Source organism: Carassius auratus, chromosome 46 (genome assembly GCF_003368295.1).
Source record: "Carassius auratus strain Wakin chromosome 46, ASM336829v1, whole genome shotgun sequence".
Lineage (NCBI taxonomy): Eukaryota > Metazoa > Chordata > Actinopteri > Cypriniformes > Cyprinidae > Carassius > Carassius auratus.
In genome coordinates, this window is record NC_039288.1 from 16133956 (window position 1) to 16147821 (window position 13866).

Here is a 13866-nt window from a genome sequence, read left to right on the forward strand (position 1 = left end):
TTTTTTTTTTTTTTTTTTTTTAGTTTTTAGTTTTTTTCAAATCATGAAATTAGTAGTACTTTTAAAACGTTCAGAATAATTCTAATATAATGCTGTCTCCTCGCCACAAGGCGTCAGTATAAGTCCACTTGATTGTCACATCGACTAATACAACACAAACATTACTGAGTGCGCCTTTCACTTAAGCTTTTGTGTTTATCGTACATCACGACGTAATATTAATTTAGCTGGAAGCAGAATAAAAGTTACAGAGAGATTTATTTGTAAATCTCATTCCGAGCGCAGCACTGTGATTCCTCACACTTGATTTTAGCTGAGATGTCATGTTAGGCTTCTTTAATAACGGCATTCTCAGACTCGACTCTCGAGCTATTCAAAATTAATAATGCACATTCCATTAGTCATAATGACATATATAGCAAGCCATATTCACTGATTCACTGAGTAATACAAATGAAATGGGGACCATTTTTAAGGTCATAAATTATTTTCCTGCTTGTAGGTAGGATATTCTGCGTTTTGAACTATTAATTATAGGGCTGTCCATTTAACTCGTTCATTTAGTTTTGTTATAAAAAAGATAAAAGATTCATATTTCTTGTCTTAATTGTATTCCGTGCTATTATCTGCCTAAATAAAGCTTCTGAATTATCTTAATTTTTATCAAAAACAAAATATGTAATCAGTTGTGATTACATATTTTGTTTGATAAAAATTAAGATAATTCTTAATTCTTAAGAAAATTATGCAATCTTAAATTTCCTAAACTTTTCCTTTCCTTAGTTCTGAATACACTCAGGTCATACTGAGGAAATATGGTGCCATTTGTATCCGAAAGTTAAATCATTTTATTTGAAATGGTTACTGCAGAATGTATAAGAAATCCTTACTTACACTGTAACCACAATATAAAAAAACCTCTCTAGATAGTAAAACCTTTATTAAGCAAGGATGCATTAAATTGATCAAAAGTATTTTTTGTGTCTGTTTCAAATTAATGCTGTTCTTTTGAACTTTTGATTCATCAAAGAATCTTGTAAAAATTATTGTAGTTTGGATACAAATATTTAACAGTATTAAACTATTTTCAATGTTAATTATTAGAAATGTTTTAAATAAAATGTATTCAAATAAAACAGTTATTTTTAAATGTGGAGTGCCACAAGGATCTGTCCTAGGTCCTCTGCTATTTACAATATACATGTTGCCCCTTAGTAATATTTTTAGAAAATACGGGATTAGTTTCTACTGTTATGCTTGATGATACTCAACTATATATCTCAATGAGACCAGATGAAACTTCTAAATTATCTAAGCTAACAGAGTGTGTTAAAAAGGTAAAAGATGGGATGACCAATAATATGAACTAGCTTTTCTGCATTAGAAACAGGTAATATATTTCGTTTTCATAAACCACACACATCAGCTCTAAGTAGAGCTAGATCTCCAATAAGAGCGTGTGGATGAGTAAGGAAGAGGAAGGGAGGTGATATGTTCTTGCTACTGATATTAATTATAATGATCTCATTCAATAAACATCTGCCAATAAGCCAAAGCACATGCACACAACAGATGTTTTTTCTTTCTTTTAAAACTATCTGTCTAGTGGAGTGTGGAGTGGAGGATTGGTAAAGAAAGTGTGATGCTCAGCAGAAATTTAGGTTAAATTTGTAGAATATGCAAAATTCCAAGTACAACAATGGAAGAAGAAACAAATACGTATTAATGTCAGTGATTCTTATAAGATACCATGTTTGAGCAGTCGCCCAATGTTGGAGAAGCACTAAATTGATTTCTTCTTTTAGCTTATCAGAGACACTTATACACAGCAGTTCAATAGACATTTGATTTGACTGCCAGATGTTGTCAATGCTGTGTGGAGGGGTGTTTGTGTGTGTGTCGTACAGCTGATCTCTGAGGAAAATATCTATATAACTACAGACTTAATATACCCTTTTATTCACATATTTACATTGATCAGCGAACGTAAACAGAAGCTTTGTAACATATGAGTATGAAGCCCTGTACATGGCATGCATGAAAAAAATAGTAGGTTAAATCGTGCGCACAATTTACTAATTCGTTCTCTCGATTTATAAATTGTGCACAAGATTTACTAATTAATTCCCTTGATTTACTAAATCATGCACATGATTTCTAAATCAAGAGAAAGAATTAGTAAATTGATTTAGCAAATCAAGGGAATGAATTAGCAAATTGAGGGTACAAAATAGCAATCGTGTGCACGTTTTAGTACATAGAGGGAACAAATTAGTAAATTATGCGCACAATTGATTTATTTTTTCTTGCATGTTGTGGGCGGGGCTCTGTACATAAGAATGAACCTCAACCAGCATGCTTGAGCTTACGTTTGCCATAACTCATGTGTGTGTTGATTAATGTATAAAAGCCTAAATTAAATATGTCCGTCATATAACGCAATTGAGAAATTTGGACTTAACCGCTCAGTTCCTATGGTATAGTTTTACAATCTCTGTGTGAACTTTTTGAATCAGTGGAGGGAAAGAAATCTTTCAGATTTCATTAATAATATCTTAATTTGTGTTCCAAAAATGAACGAAAGTCTTACGTGTTTGGAATGACATGAGGGTGAGTAAATGTTACATTTTTGGGTGAACTACCTCTTTAAAATTATGCCAAAATTACACGTCACTTTTTGTAGTGCAGGATCAGCATTGCTGAACAGCTTTGTTCTGTTTACACATTCATAATCGGGTTGATCCAAATGTTTCCTTTTCTTTTCTTAACAGTCTTAAGTCACTTTCCAAATCCCTGTAATGATTTTCATCTGTTGCTGCATGAAAATAAACATGGCCTGTCTTCCAAAAGCGTGTCTCAACCACTGTACATCCTTGTGGGCGTAACTGCAATGACAGTTTTCCAGCAGAGCCGGAAACGGCCAGCATTTACAGTTACAGTTAATGCCATGACAACCCATTCTTTGATTTTGTTTATATTCCATTACTCTTGGGTGCAATTGTTTCCTTATAAAACATTTTCCACAGCACTGACCACAGATGTGAGTCTGTTTTTCCTTAACTCCTTAACTGTGGCCCTGACCCAAATGGCACACTTCACCTGCACTTGTGGACTTACAGTGCATTGGCGGCCACATATGTGTGTCCACTATGTCCATAAAACCAGGGTGTCCAATTTGTGATTTCATATTTACTACAATATTTTGTCTTCACAATTCTTGAAAAAACACATATCATAATTTCTGAAGTAACTATTTTGTGATAAAAGTAATATTGCAAAAGAAATGTAAAATTGTACAAATTCATCAGTTCAATGGAGTTTGGGGTGTCACCTGGTGGCTATTTTTGGTACAGCACCTAAACAAAATCACAGTTAAGACTCGAGGTTCAATAACGAAGCTCATCCTGAAGCATGGTTTAATATACTTCGTCTGTTTAGATGTTCTATCATTCTAACCCTGTTGAGTTGTCTGTATGTTCCTCAGTAATCCAGGGGTTAAAAGTCAAGTCTATAGGTTAATGGGATTGACGCGCTCCGTCTCCCTCTCTTTGTGTTTCTCTTGGAGAATATCTCTGACCTTTCTATCCCTTTGAAGACTGGAAAATTTGAGGAGAATTCGCTGGAAGAATGAGTGGGAGAGAAACATAGTGGGGGTGGAATGTCAGTCGCGTCCCATGAACCCGGTTATACACAGTTTCTTGGACAGCTATTTCTGCATTATTCTAATAAACCATGCAAAGGTCAGTGATGCTCTCAGAAGCAGACGGTGATAAAAAAATAATAATAATAAAAAAGAAATATGAACAGCATTAATGTGTTGCTAAGTGAATTATCCTTATTATTTTTGTTTTTGCATGGAGACACAAATGAAATAAAAAAATAATTAAAAAATATGTATACATAGAATTTATAAAAAAAAATATATAAAACAGTATATAAAGAATTTATTTAAATTAAAACTTTAAAAATAGCTAAAAAACTGAAATAAGTAAAGTAAGTAAAGTTACTAAAAAATAATGATATAAAAAAACAGGAAAAAAGCATAAAATGTAAAAAAGAAAAAAGAAAAATACAATTAAATGTGTGTGTGTGTGTATATATATATATATATATATATATATATATATATATATATATATATATATATATATATATATATATATATATATATACACATATATAAAATACTTGTGTAGTTTTATTTCATTCAACTTTTATGATCTCATAGAGACATAGAGAATATTTGTTTAATATGAAGTTAATTTGTCAACAAGGACCTTTAGTGTAGCCAGTAAAAATGCAAAAGATACACTTTCCATGTATACACTTAATGGAACAGATACATATACTTCTTAATATTATGTTATATGCACTGTGTACAACTATATGGTTGTTTGCATTTTATTTTTATTTTTTTTTGCATTTAGCATGACATTAGTAGTTCTCTAATGCAAGTGTTCTGTAAAGCCGTTTTCTAAAGCAGACCCTGAGAAGCATCTGGTTTGTGTTACTTGAGCAAAAGCACTTAACCTGTGCCCTAACCCTGCCATGAATGCACTGTAAGTCACTTCAGATGAGAGTGTGGTTTGTACAGTAGTACCCTCTCTCTCTCTCTCTCCCTCATAAATACACACTTTGATCTTACGCTAAGGTTGATGACCTTGTGGAAAACCAGAAAACATGTTCCACATTCAAGTAGCAGATCAAATGTACTGAGCAAACCCTACAGTATGCGTGTATGTGGGTGAAGCGTAAGTCAGACTGATGTTTGTGCTTGGTTAGCTTGGACGATGTAGATGCTCATGCTTTCCCAGCATGCTGTCGGTCTGGAGGGCATCAGGTGAATGACCTATGACTTCAGAATCAGCAGGTTTATGAGTTAATGACCATCATCACCTGATCCTTACTTCTCTTTCACACACACAGAAAGCAGCTGGTCATGTGCCTGTAAAAATCTGTGAAAGTTATAGTAAAAAAAGGCTGTTTTTGGCAGAACTTTACTGTAAAAATATGGTAGCATAGTTTTTATGAACTGAACATGAATCAAATTTCAACACAAGTAGCTTTTCACAAGCTGAGGAAAATACTAAGATACAGAAGGTGCCCACAAATACAAAACCCCATCATAGTAACACCTGACACAAATAATGCAATACATATTCATTTAACAACATAAGATTACAAAAATAATGCACATAAATGATAATAAATCAGTAAGAAGAACATATGAAACTGTCTAAAATAAAAAGTCAGCTAAAGTCCCCATATAATCAGGCTTGTTTTCGGATGTTATGGTGCCTCAAAATGCTAATTCTCATTATGGGGTAATGACTTCCTGTTGATTTGCATACCTTGTATTTAGAGCACTGTATGCAGTGTACAGCTTAAAAAAAAGAAGGAATTTCTCATTTATTTTTTCATTCACATATCCAACATATTGCTATTAAAATGACTGTGAGATGCATCAGGCAATAAATACACACTCTGGCTTCCAGAGAAGGAAATTCCCCTCACTACGCCCAATTCACTGGGAATCCCCCAATGTTGCCTTTCAACAATGGAGTATCTCACATTTCTTAAATAAAGCCTCTTTGTTTTGGCCAAAACATGCATGTACAATTGATTTGAAAAATGACAAATCCTTTTAGTGTGACATGATATATGATAACCGCCCTTTCCAAATCATGCAGCTCGCTTCTAATTGATTAGTTTTGTTGACAAAGGTTTTCTTCTGGGGATTATCTAATTGATAGACTGATCTTAAACTATTTTGACTAGCCAATTGCTTTACAAACCTTCACCCACAAACACATACCTCAAACGCTTTCCAAACACACCCATGTCAAAATCAAAAGCCAGCACGGAGCCCAGAATCTGGCATGTGTCACATGAATGCATGACTGTAAACCGAGCAAAGGGTTTTTTGTGGTTATGTTTTATGACAAATATATCAAGGAAATTTAGACTCAGTTTAGTGTCATAGAATTTTTAAACATGCTAAATAATTCTGGCTGATGTTTGAAGGAGGAAAGCTTTTTTTTTTTTGGTAAAATAATAATACATTTATATTTTATATATGTTTTCATTTTATATTTTGGTAGATATAATATTGCAATAAACTCCATCAAATTGCTCATTATTATTATTTTTTAAATAATGTCAATATCAATATCAGTAGACAAAAACAATAATATGAACACTAAACTAAATGTTGCAAAAAACCAACTGCATCTGTATTTCTGAGCACATCATTGTTGCAGTTATTGGCTGTTGGTTACAAAGCCCCGCCCATTTGAAAGCACAACCAATCACCATACATTAAAGAGAAGATGGGCTTCCAAGAGGAAAAAACGCATTGATTAAAAATCCTGTGATAACAATCAGATCATTTTACCCATGCAAACAGCGCTCATGATGCTCAGTTGTTACCCAGTGAACACTGATCTTTGCTCCATTGAAATGAATGCTGCAAGTTTCTGCCATAGTGTCCTATTTAAACTCAACCTTACTCCTAAAATGAGTTTCGCATGATGCTCAGAAATACTAATAGTTAAGGATTAGGAATGCATGTCAATAGCACTTGCTAAACACTTTCTGTATTTGTATTTCAGTTTTTAGCTGTGTGCCTTCCTAGCTCTACACGTGTTCAGCAGCTTTATGATGGCATTTGTGTGCGTGTGTGTGTGTGTCCAGGATCTTAAATGATTCCTTCATATTAATTAAAGAAATCAAGTATGGTCTCAATCAAATAAGTTAATTTCCCATGAAGCAGGATGTAATAAAATAGAAAGAGGTTTATTTTGGGTTATGTATATGTTAAAAGCAGCAGATGTCCTCCAGGCAATGCAGAAAAACAGTAACAAGAATCATCTGCAGCGGATATAACTCACTCTCTTCTGCTCACTCCACTTCTGCAGCTTCTCCTGCAGTCTTTCTGCCACTCTGTTATCAGGCTTGATTCTGTGATTAATCATTTACTGTCAACTGAAGTGATGATGCCACAAAATTCATACTGATAATAATTATCAACAAAATTGCAATATAACCTGGGTGCCATTCTGTTGTTGTCAGTGCTTTGGACTTGTGTTTCCTTGTTTTAGCCCTGTCTTGGTTCCTGTTTCCCTTTTTTGGTCATGTTTCCTGTTCATGTCCTCATTATGTTTATTTGGTTCCAGCTGTGTTTTCCCTCATGTCATCATGTTCATTATTTCCAGGTGTTCCCATCTTAGTTTCCTTGTCTACTTAAGCCCTGTGTTTCGTGTTGGCTGTTAAATGTCATCATTGAGTTGTTGTTGTTGTTGTTATTATTATTGTTGTTGTTGTATACCTTTGCTTGTTGGCTTAAAGTCTCAATTGAAGCATTCTCTTGTGTCTCCTCATTCCTTCCCCGAGTGACCTTGACAGTTGTAGCCTTTATCGATGTTTCATTCATTTAATTCTTTTACTCTCTTGGTTTACTAGGAAAAGTTTAGGTACAAAATAATTTTCAAATTTTAATAGGGTTTAATACAATATCCCACTATATATAAGACACAACCTCTATTTCTGGAGACAACAGCTGGCACACAGGAGGGAGAATGGCCAGCGTCCAGACACATGCACAATTTATCTTGCTATAATCGAACATTTAGATTTTGATTGATGATATAAAGTGTAATTTTATTACTTTTTTTTTTTTTTTTTTTTTTTGCTGTCAGCTACGTAAAGTTAAGCCAAAGTGCATATATGCTAGTGTGTATTAAAAGTCAGTGACATTTTACATGTTTGTGTATTTGGCAATCTCTCCGCAAGCCTGTGTTCATTGTGAAGGAAAGATAGAGAAAGAGTATACATTTGTGGCGTTTGAAAGAGGGTATGCATTGATCTATGGAGTAAAGAGCTCTTTGTTCCTGCAACAGAGAGCAGAACATGACACAAGCTAATTAATCACATAGCCTTTAACAAGCCACGGCCTGAGCAAGATTGAATGAGAGAGATATCGAGTGAGACATGGGAATGGGATGAAGAGATAAAAGGAAGTCAGTGAGGTACACAGAGTACACAGAGACATAGCAGTGAAAAAAGTGAAAGTACCAGCTTCATGATGCTCAGGGCATCCAGTTAACATTAATAAACGGTTAATAAAACCCATTAAACAGACGATAAACAGTTAATGAACAGCTCATGAATTGGTGAAGATAAAGCCTTTGTATTATTTAAATTTGAAATTGCTGTTTTTGTGTTAATATGTGTGTGCAGTTTCAAGCTGGCGTGGATGTTCAAGTGGATGTTTCAGTTCATTATTCAGAAACATGCTGACATGTCTGTAACAATCATGGTTTTGTATTGCAAAAGAATTGTGCATGCTTTGAAATAAACTGTTCATGTCTTAGTCATAGTCATACAAGTTTTTATCATGTTAATTAAAATATAATAAATAAAAATAATAAAGACAATAAATGAGATTGTTGTGGTTTTCTATTCCTTTTAGTTATGTGAAATATACTTAAAAAGTTTTAGTACAAGGACATAACTATAGAAAACAGGCTTGCTAAAATTGCAACTGTTTAACATTGCAATATTTTTTTATTTTCATTTTATTTCGGAAATTTGACATTTGACTCAAAATTAATAACACACCTATCTTCAAGCTGCGTGATTTTTGGCATCATTCATGTCAATACCACACATTTTGTGGGAAGAAATATACTCTGAAGTTTAATACTTATGGATAGGGGAAAGCAGGCCATTTAACATAAAACTGCACTTTATATACTGTAGTTAACTGCTTATATTCCTATATAATCTATATTTCCTCCATAGCAGAGTAATCTTTCTGAGCAATGTGAGGTTAGTTCTGATTTCAGTTAGTGCCAGACCACTAAGTTTAACATCTGTCTGTTTCTGATCTAACCTGTGGTTATGGAGTTTGGTTTTAATCATAATTCTTTGCTGTCATTTTACAGTGAGGTCCAGCAACCCGCAACAAACCTGGAGCAGAAAAATCTAAACAGTCGCTCACATCCCATCACGTCACTCACTGCTCTGGATCTGGGGATTTCATGGACGATCTCAAATGGAGCAGCCAGACATCTGATGGAGATTTTAGAGGCCTTCGTGCCATCATACACTGCTGTCATTTCTTCATCAGCTAATGGATGGCCAGGGTGTAGGTGCTGGTCAGCGTCTCCGTGAGTGATGATGATAGTTGGTGTGGAAATGTAACAGGTTAATTGAGTCTCATTTTATGACTCTGTACTGAGTGAGAGATTAATATATCAAATGGATGCCAGACTCCCTAGAGGTCTGAAAAGGTGTTGTGTCATTGAAAGAGGGGAGGGGCTATTACTGTGAGGAGGTGGGGCCAAGACTAGTTACTGTGTACTACTAGGTACATGTGTGACAATACTTTGATCATGATTTTGAACATTACTTTTATTGCTTTATTAAATTTTTTAATAAAATATACACTTGTTTTATATACGTATTTTATTAATAAAATATATTTAAATAAAAAATGTGTAATTTAGTTATTTATTTGTTGCTTAAAGTGTGCCAATGCTATCTTAAAAATGAAATAAAAATGTAGTTTAATTTAAATTTAAATTTAAATTTAAATTTTAATTTAATTTTTTTTAATTTAATTTAATTTAAATAGCTAAAAAGGTCAAAGCAAAGTATTGTGATTTTGCAAGCAAACACAGTTAATCACTGGTGCACTCACATGTAGAGAAGAATAGCATCTCAGTTCTCAGAGGCCATTTATCTGCTAGCCAATCTCATTATTAAAACAAAGAAATATCTGCTGTACATTATCATGAATCATGAATACTGACTGAAAATCTAACACACATGCACACGCTATTCTCACTCTCAGTCTGTTATCTGTTTCCTACCACTGATCTGAGCCATCCAGCCATCCAGCCATTTCTTATGAATAAACCATTAAAACCTTATATTTCAAGACACCTAGCCATTGAGAATGAAGATGGATGGGAGATTAGACATATATACAGTATATAACTAGCAAAAGAGGTGATTTAGCATTGCAGTGGTGGTGTTTAAAGTGTTCTTCCTGACTTTAGTTGCTCACCAAACATATCCAAATGCTGACGTTTTCCTGAGAACAGTAGTGGCATATAACAATGACATAACAGGGAGAGATATCATCTCCACTCACTTTCTGTGGCATGGGTGTGTTTTGCATTCATGTGTGTGTGTTGTGTGTGTGTGAGGGAGAGGTTTGTCCATGTGCAGACCTTTCCTCGCCTCCAGCTCTGGCCGGATAAAGAAAGAGTCCGTTGTGTTGTTTCTGAGACTCTCTTATCTGCTTCTGAAGGACTGTGTGAGTGTTTGAGCTGCGATATAGACAGACACATGATTTTTGCAGAAAAGTATTTGCTGTTGACTGAACATTCAAGGTCAGCTGAGAGCAAAAAACCTTCAGATGCCTCTTAAAAATACACATTCTCTCCCACTGGAGACTTGAAGTACTGAGATAGCAAATATTAATGCTTTTAATTTGTGTGTGTGTGTATACACACACACACACACACACACATATATACAGTATTGTTCAAAATAATAGCAGTACAATGTGACTAACCAGAATAATCAAGGTTTTTAGTATATTTTTTATTGCTACGTGGCAAACAAGTTACCAGTAGGTTCAGTAGATTGTCAGAAAACAAACAAGACCCAGCATTCATGATATGCACGCTCTTAAGGCTGTGCAATTGGCCAATTAGTTGAAAGGGGTGTGTTCAAAAAAATAGCAGTGTCTACCTTTGACTGTACAAACTCAAAACTATTTTGTACAAACATTTTTTTTTTCTGGGATTTAGCAATCCTGTGAATCACTAAACTAATATTTAGTTGTATGACCACAGTTTTTTAAAACTGCTTGACATCTGTGTGGCATGGAGTCAACCAACTTGTGGCACCTCTCAGCTGTTATTCCACTCCATGATTCTTTAACAACATTCCACAATTCATTCACATTTCTTGGTTTTGCTTCAGAAACAGCATTTTTGATATCACCCCACAAGTTCTCAATTGGATTAAGGTCTGGAGATTGGGCTGGCCACTCCATAACATTAATTTTGTTGGTTTGGAACCAAGACTTTGCCCGTTTACTAGTGTGTTTTGGGTCATTGTCTTGTTGAAACAACCATTTCAAGGGCATGTCCTCTTCAGCATAGGGCAACATGACCTCTTCAAGTATTTTAACATATGCAAACTGATCCATGATCCCTGGTATGCGATAAATAGGCCCAACACCATAGTAGGAGAAACATGCCCATATCATGATGCTTGCACCTCCATGCTTCACTGTCTTCACTGTGTACTGTGGCTTGAATTCAGAGTTTGGGGGTCGTCTCACAAACTGCCTGTGGCCCTTGGACCCAAAAAGAACAATTTTACTCTCATCAGTCCACAAAATGTTCCTCCATTTCTCTTTAGGCCAGTTGATGTGTTCTTTGGCAAATTGTAACCTCTTCTGCACATGCCTTTTTTTTAACAGAGGGACTTTGCGGGGGATTCTTGAAAATAGATTAGCTTCACACAGACGTCTTCTAACTGTCACAGTACTTACAGGTAACTCCAGACTGTCTTTGATCATCCTGGAGGTGATCATTGGCTGAGCCTTTGCCATTCTGGTTATTCTTCTATCCATTTTGATGGTTGTCTTCCGTTTTCTTCCACGTCTCTCTGGTTTTGCTCTCCATTTTAAGGCATTGGAGATCATTTTAGCTGAACAGCCTATCATTTTTTGCACCTCTTTATAGGTTTTCCCCTCTCTAATCAACTTTTTAATCAAAGTACGCTGTTCTTCTGAACAATGTCTTGAAGGACCCATTTTCCTCAGCTTTCAAATGCATGTTCAACAAGTGTTGGCTTCATCCTTAAATAGGGGCCACCTGATTCACACCTGTTTCTTCACAAAATTGATGACCTCAGTGACTGAATGGCACACTGCTATTTTTTTGAACACACCCCTTTCAACTAATTCAACTAATTGCCCAATTGCACAGCCTTAAGAGCGTGCATATCATGAATGCTGGGTCTCATTTGTTTTCTGAGAATCTACTGAACCTACTGGTAACTTGTTTGCCACGTAGCAATAAAAAATATACTAAAAACCTTGATTATTCTGGTTAGTCACATTGTACTGCTATTATTTTGAACAATACTGTATGTATATATATATATATATATATATATATATATATATATATATATATATATATATATTTTTTTTTTTTTTTTTTTTTTTTTTTTTCATGAAGACTTTAAACCCATTCATTGTTTTTACATGGATATCCTGCTATTCAGATTTTTCTCCGGGGGCAAGTCCAAATAAAACTTTCCTCTGCCATGCTTAAAAACACAATTCAAAGAGCATGGCCTCCTTAAGTTTCCTAATTTAGAGCTGATATTCATAATTTGCTCCAGAGACAAAGAGAACGTATTTGAATTCCCATGAAGGCAAAGAAACATGCTAGAAATCTAAATTGTTTACTTATTTTGATGATTCTCCCATTTAAGGGCATCCATGAAGAATTGCTGCTATCCTGACATCAAGATCAGCTCCAAACTAAAGCTCCTCATTTCCTTGTGTTTGGCTTGGATTGTGCACATTAAAACACTGAGGATGTTTTCACTCTGATTGAGTAATTCTCTATGAAATAAATCTGACAGCGTCATCCACACTAAATATACTAAATATCATTGTGTTTTCACTGAGGAATAAAGCAAATCGGGTGATGCTGCAAACATTTGCATGCCGCAGTTCCCGATCTGGCAGGCCAGAACCTGATTCAGCTCTATAAAATGTCAAAAGAGAGCATTACTCTGCTGTGGGTTTGGGTTTATGCCTGTTCATAATGCTCTTCACTGTTATTTGATGAATTACTGCTGTCATGATCAATAAAAATGAACACAAACGTCTCTTTTTAATAATTTTTTCTTTATAGCCTGCTATACTCAAAATTAACTGCAGCAGGGAAATAATGCTGAGTTTTTATTATAAGACTTATCAGAAAGCCATGAATGAACTAAAATGAATGACCTGATAATTATTCAAATTTTATCTTTTTTTCCTGACACAGGTTTCAGAAAGCATCAGGGCAAGTAAATAATGAAGATTTAATGTTTATTTTTATTTAATTTAATCATTTGTGTTCATTTATTTATAACTTTTTATTGTTTTAACTGAACTCTGCACTATACTGTATATATATAAAAAAAAAAAAAAAATGACAGCTGTGGTTGCCAGAATTTTACCATAAAAAATACGGTAGCAACGTTTAAGGTTTTAAGTTTTAACCTAAATTTACAGTTAAATACTGTAATTTCATTACCTTTATAATCCTAATATACTGTACCAACATATTGATGCACTGAAATCTGTTTTGTACCTTTGTAATACCCTGATAACCATCAAATGCAGGTGGTGATGAGAAAGTAACATTATTAATCAAAGCCCATCTGAAGCAGCTTTTAGTTATTAACATTTTTAGAAGGTGCCCAGTGTCATTCACACAAACACTAAACACCATCATGGTAACACACGTGAAACTGAAATAATTTAATAAACATTCATTTAACAAGATTAGTGTAACACACAGCCCTAAGATTAAAAACTGATAAGAAAAAAAAAAATAAATAAATATCAGATTTGAAATGTAACACAGGGAATTGTGGGAATGTCAATTTACGATCATTGACTGTAAATAATACAGTCCTTTTCACTTCTAAAATCAGTATTCTAGCATAAAATGTACAGTATGTCCAATACATGTAACGTCCAATACAGATTTTCACAGTATATAGTAGGGGAATTTAACCATTTAACAGGTTTTTACTACAGTATTCTTACAGTCT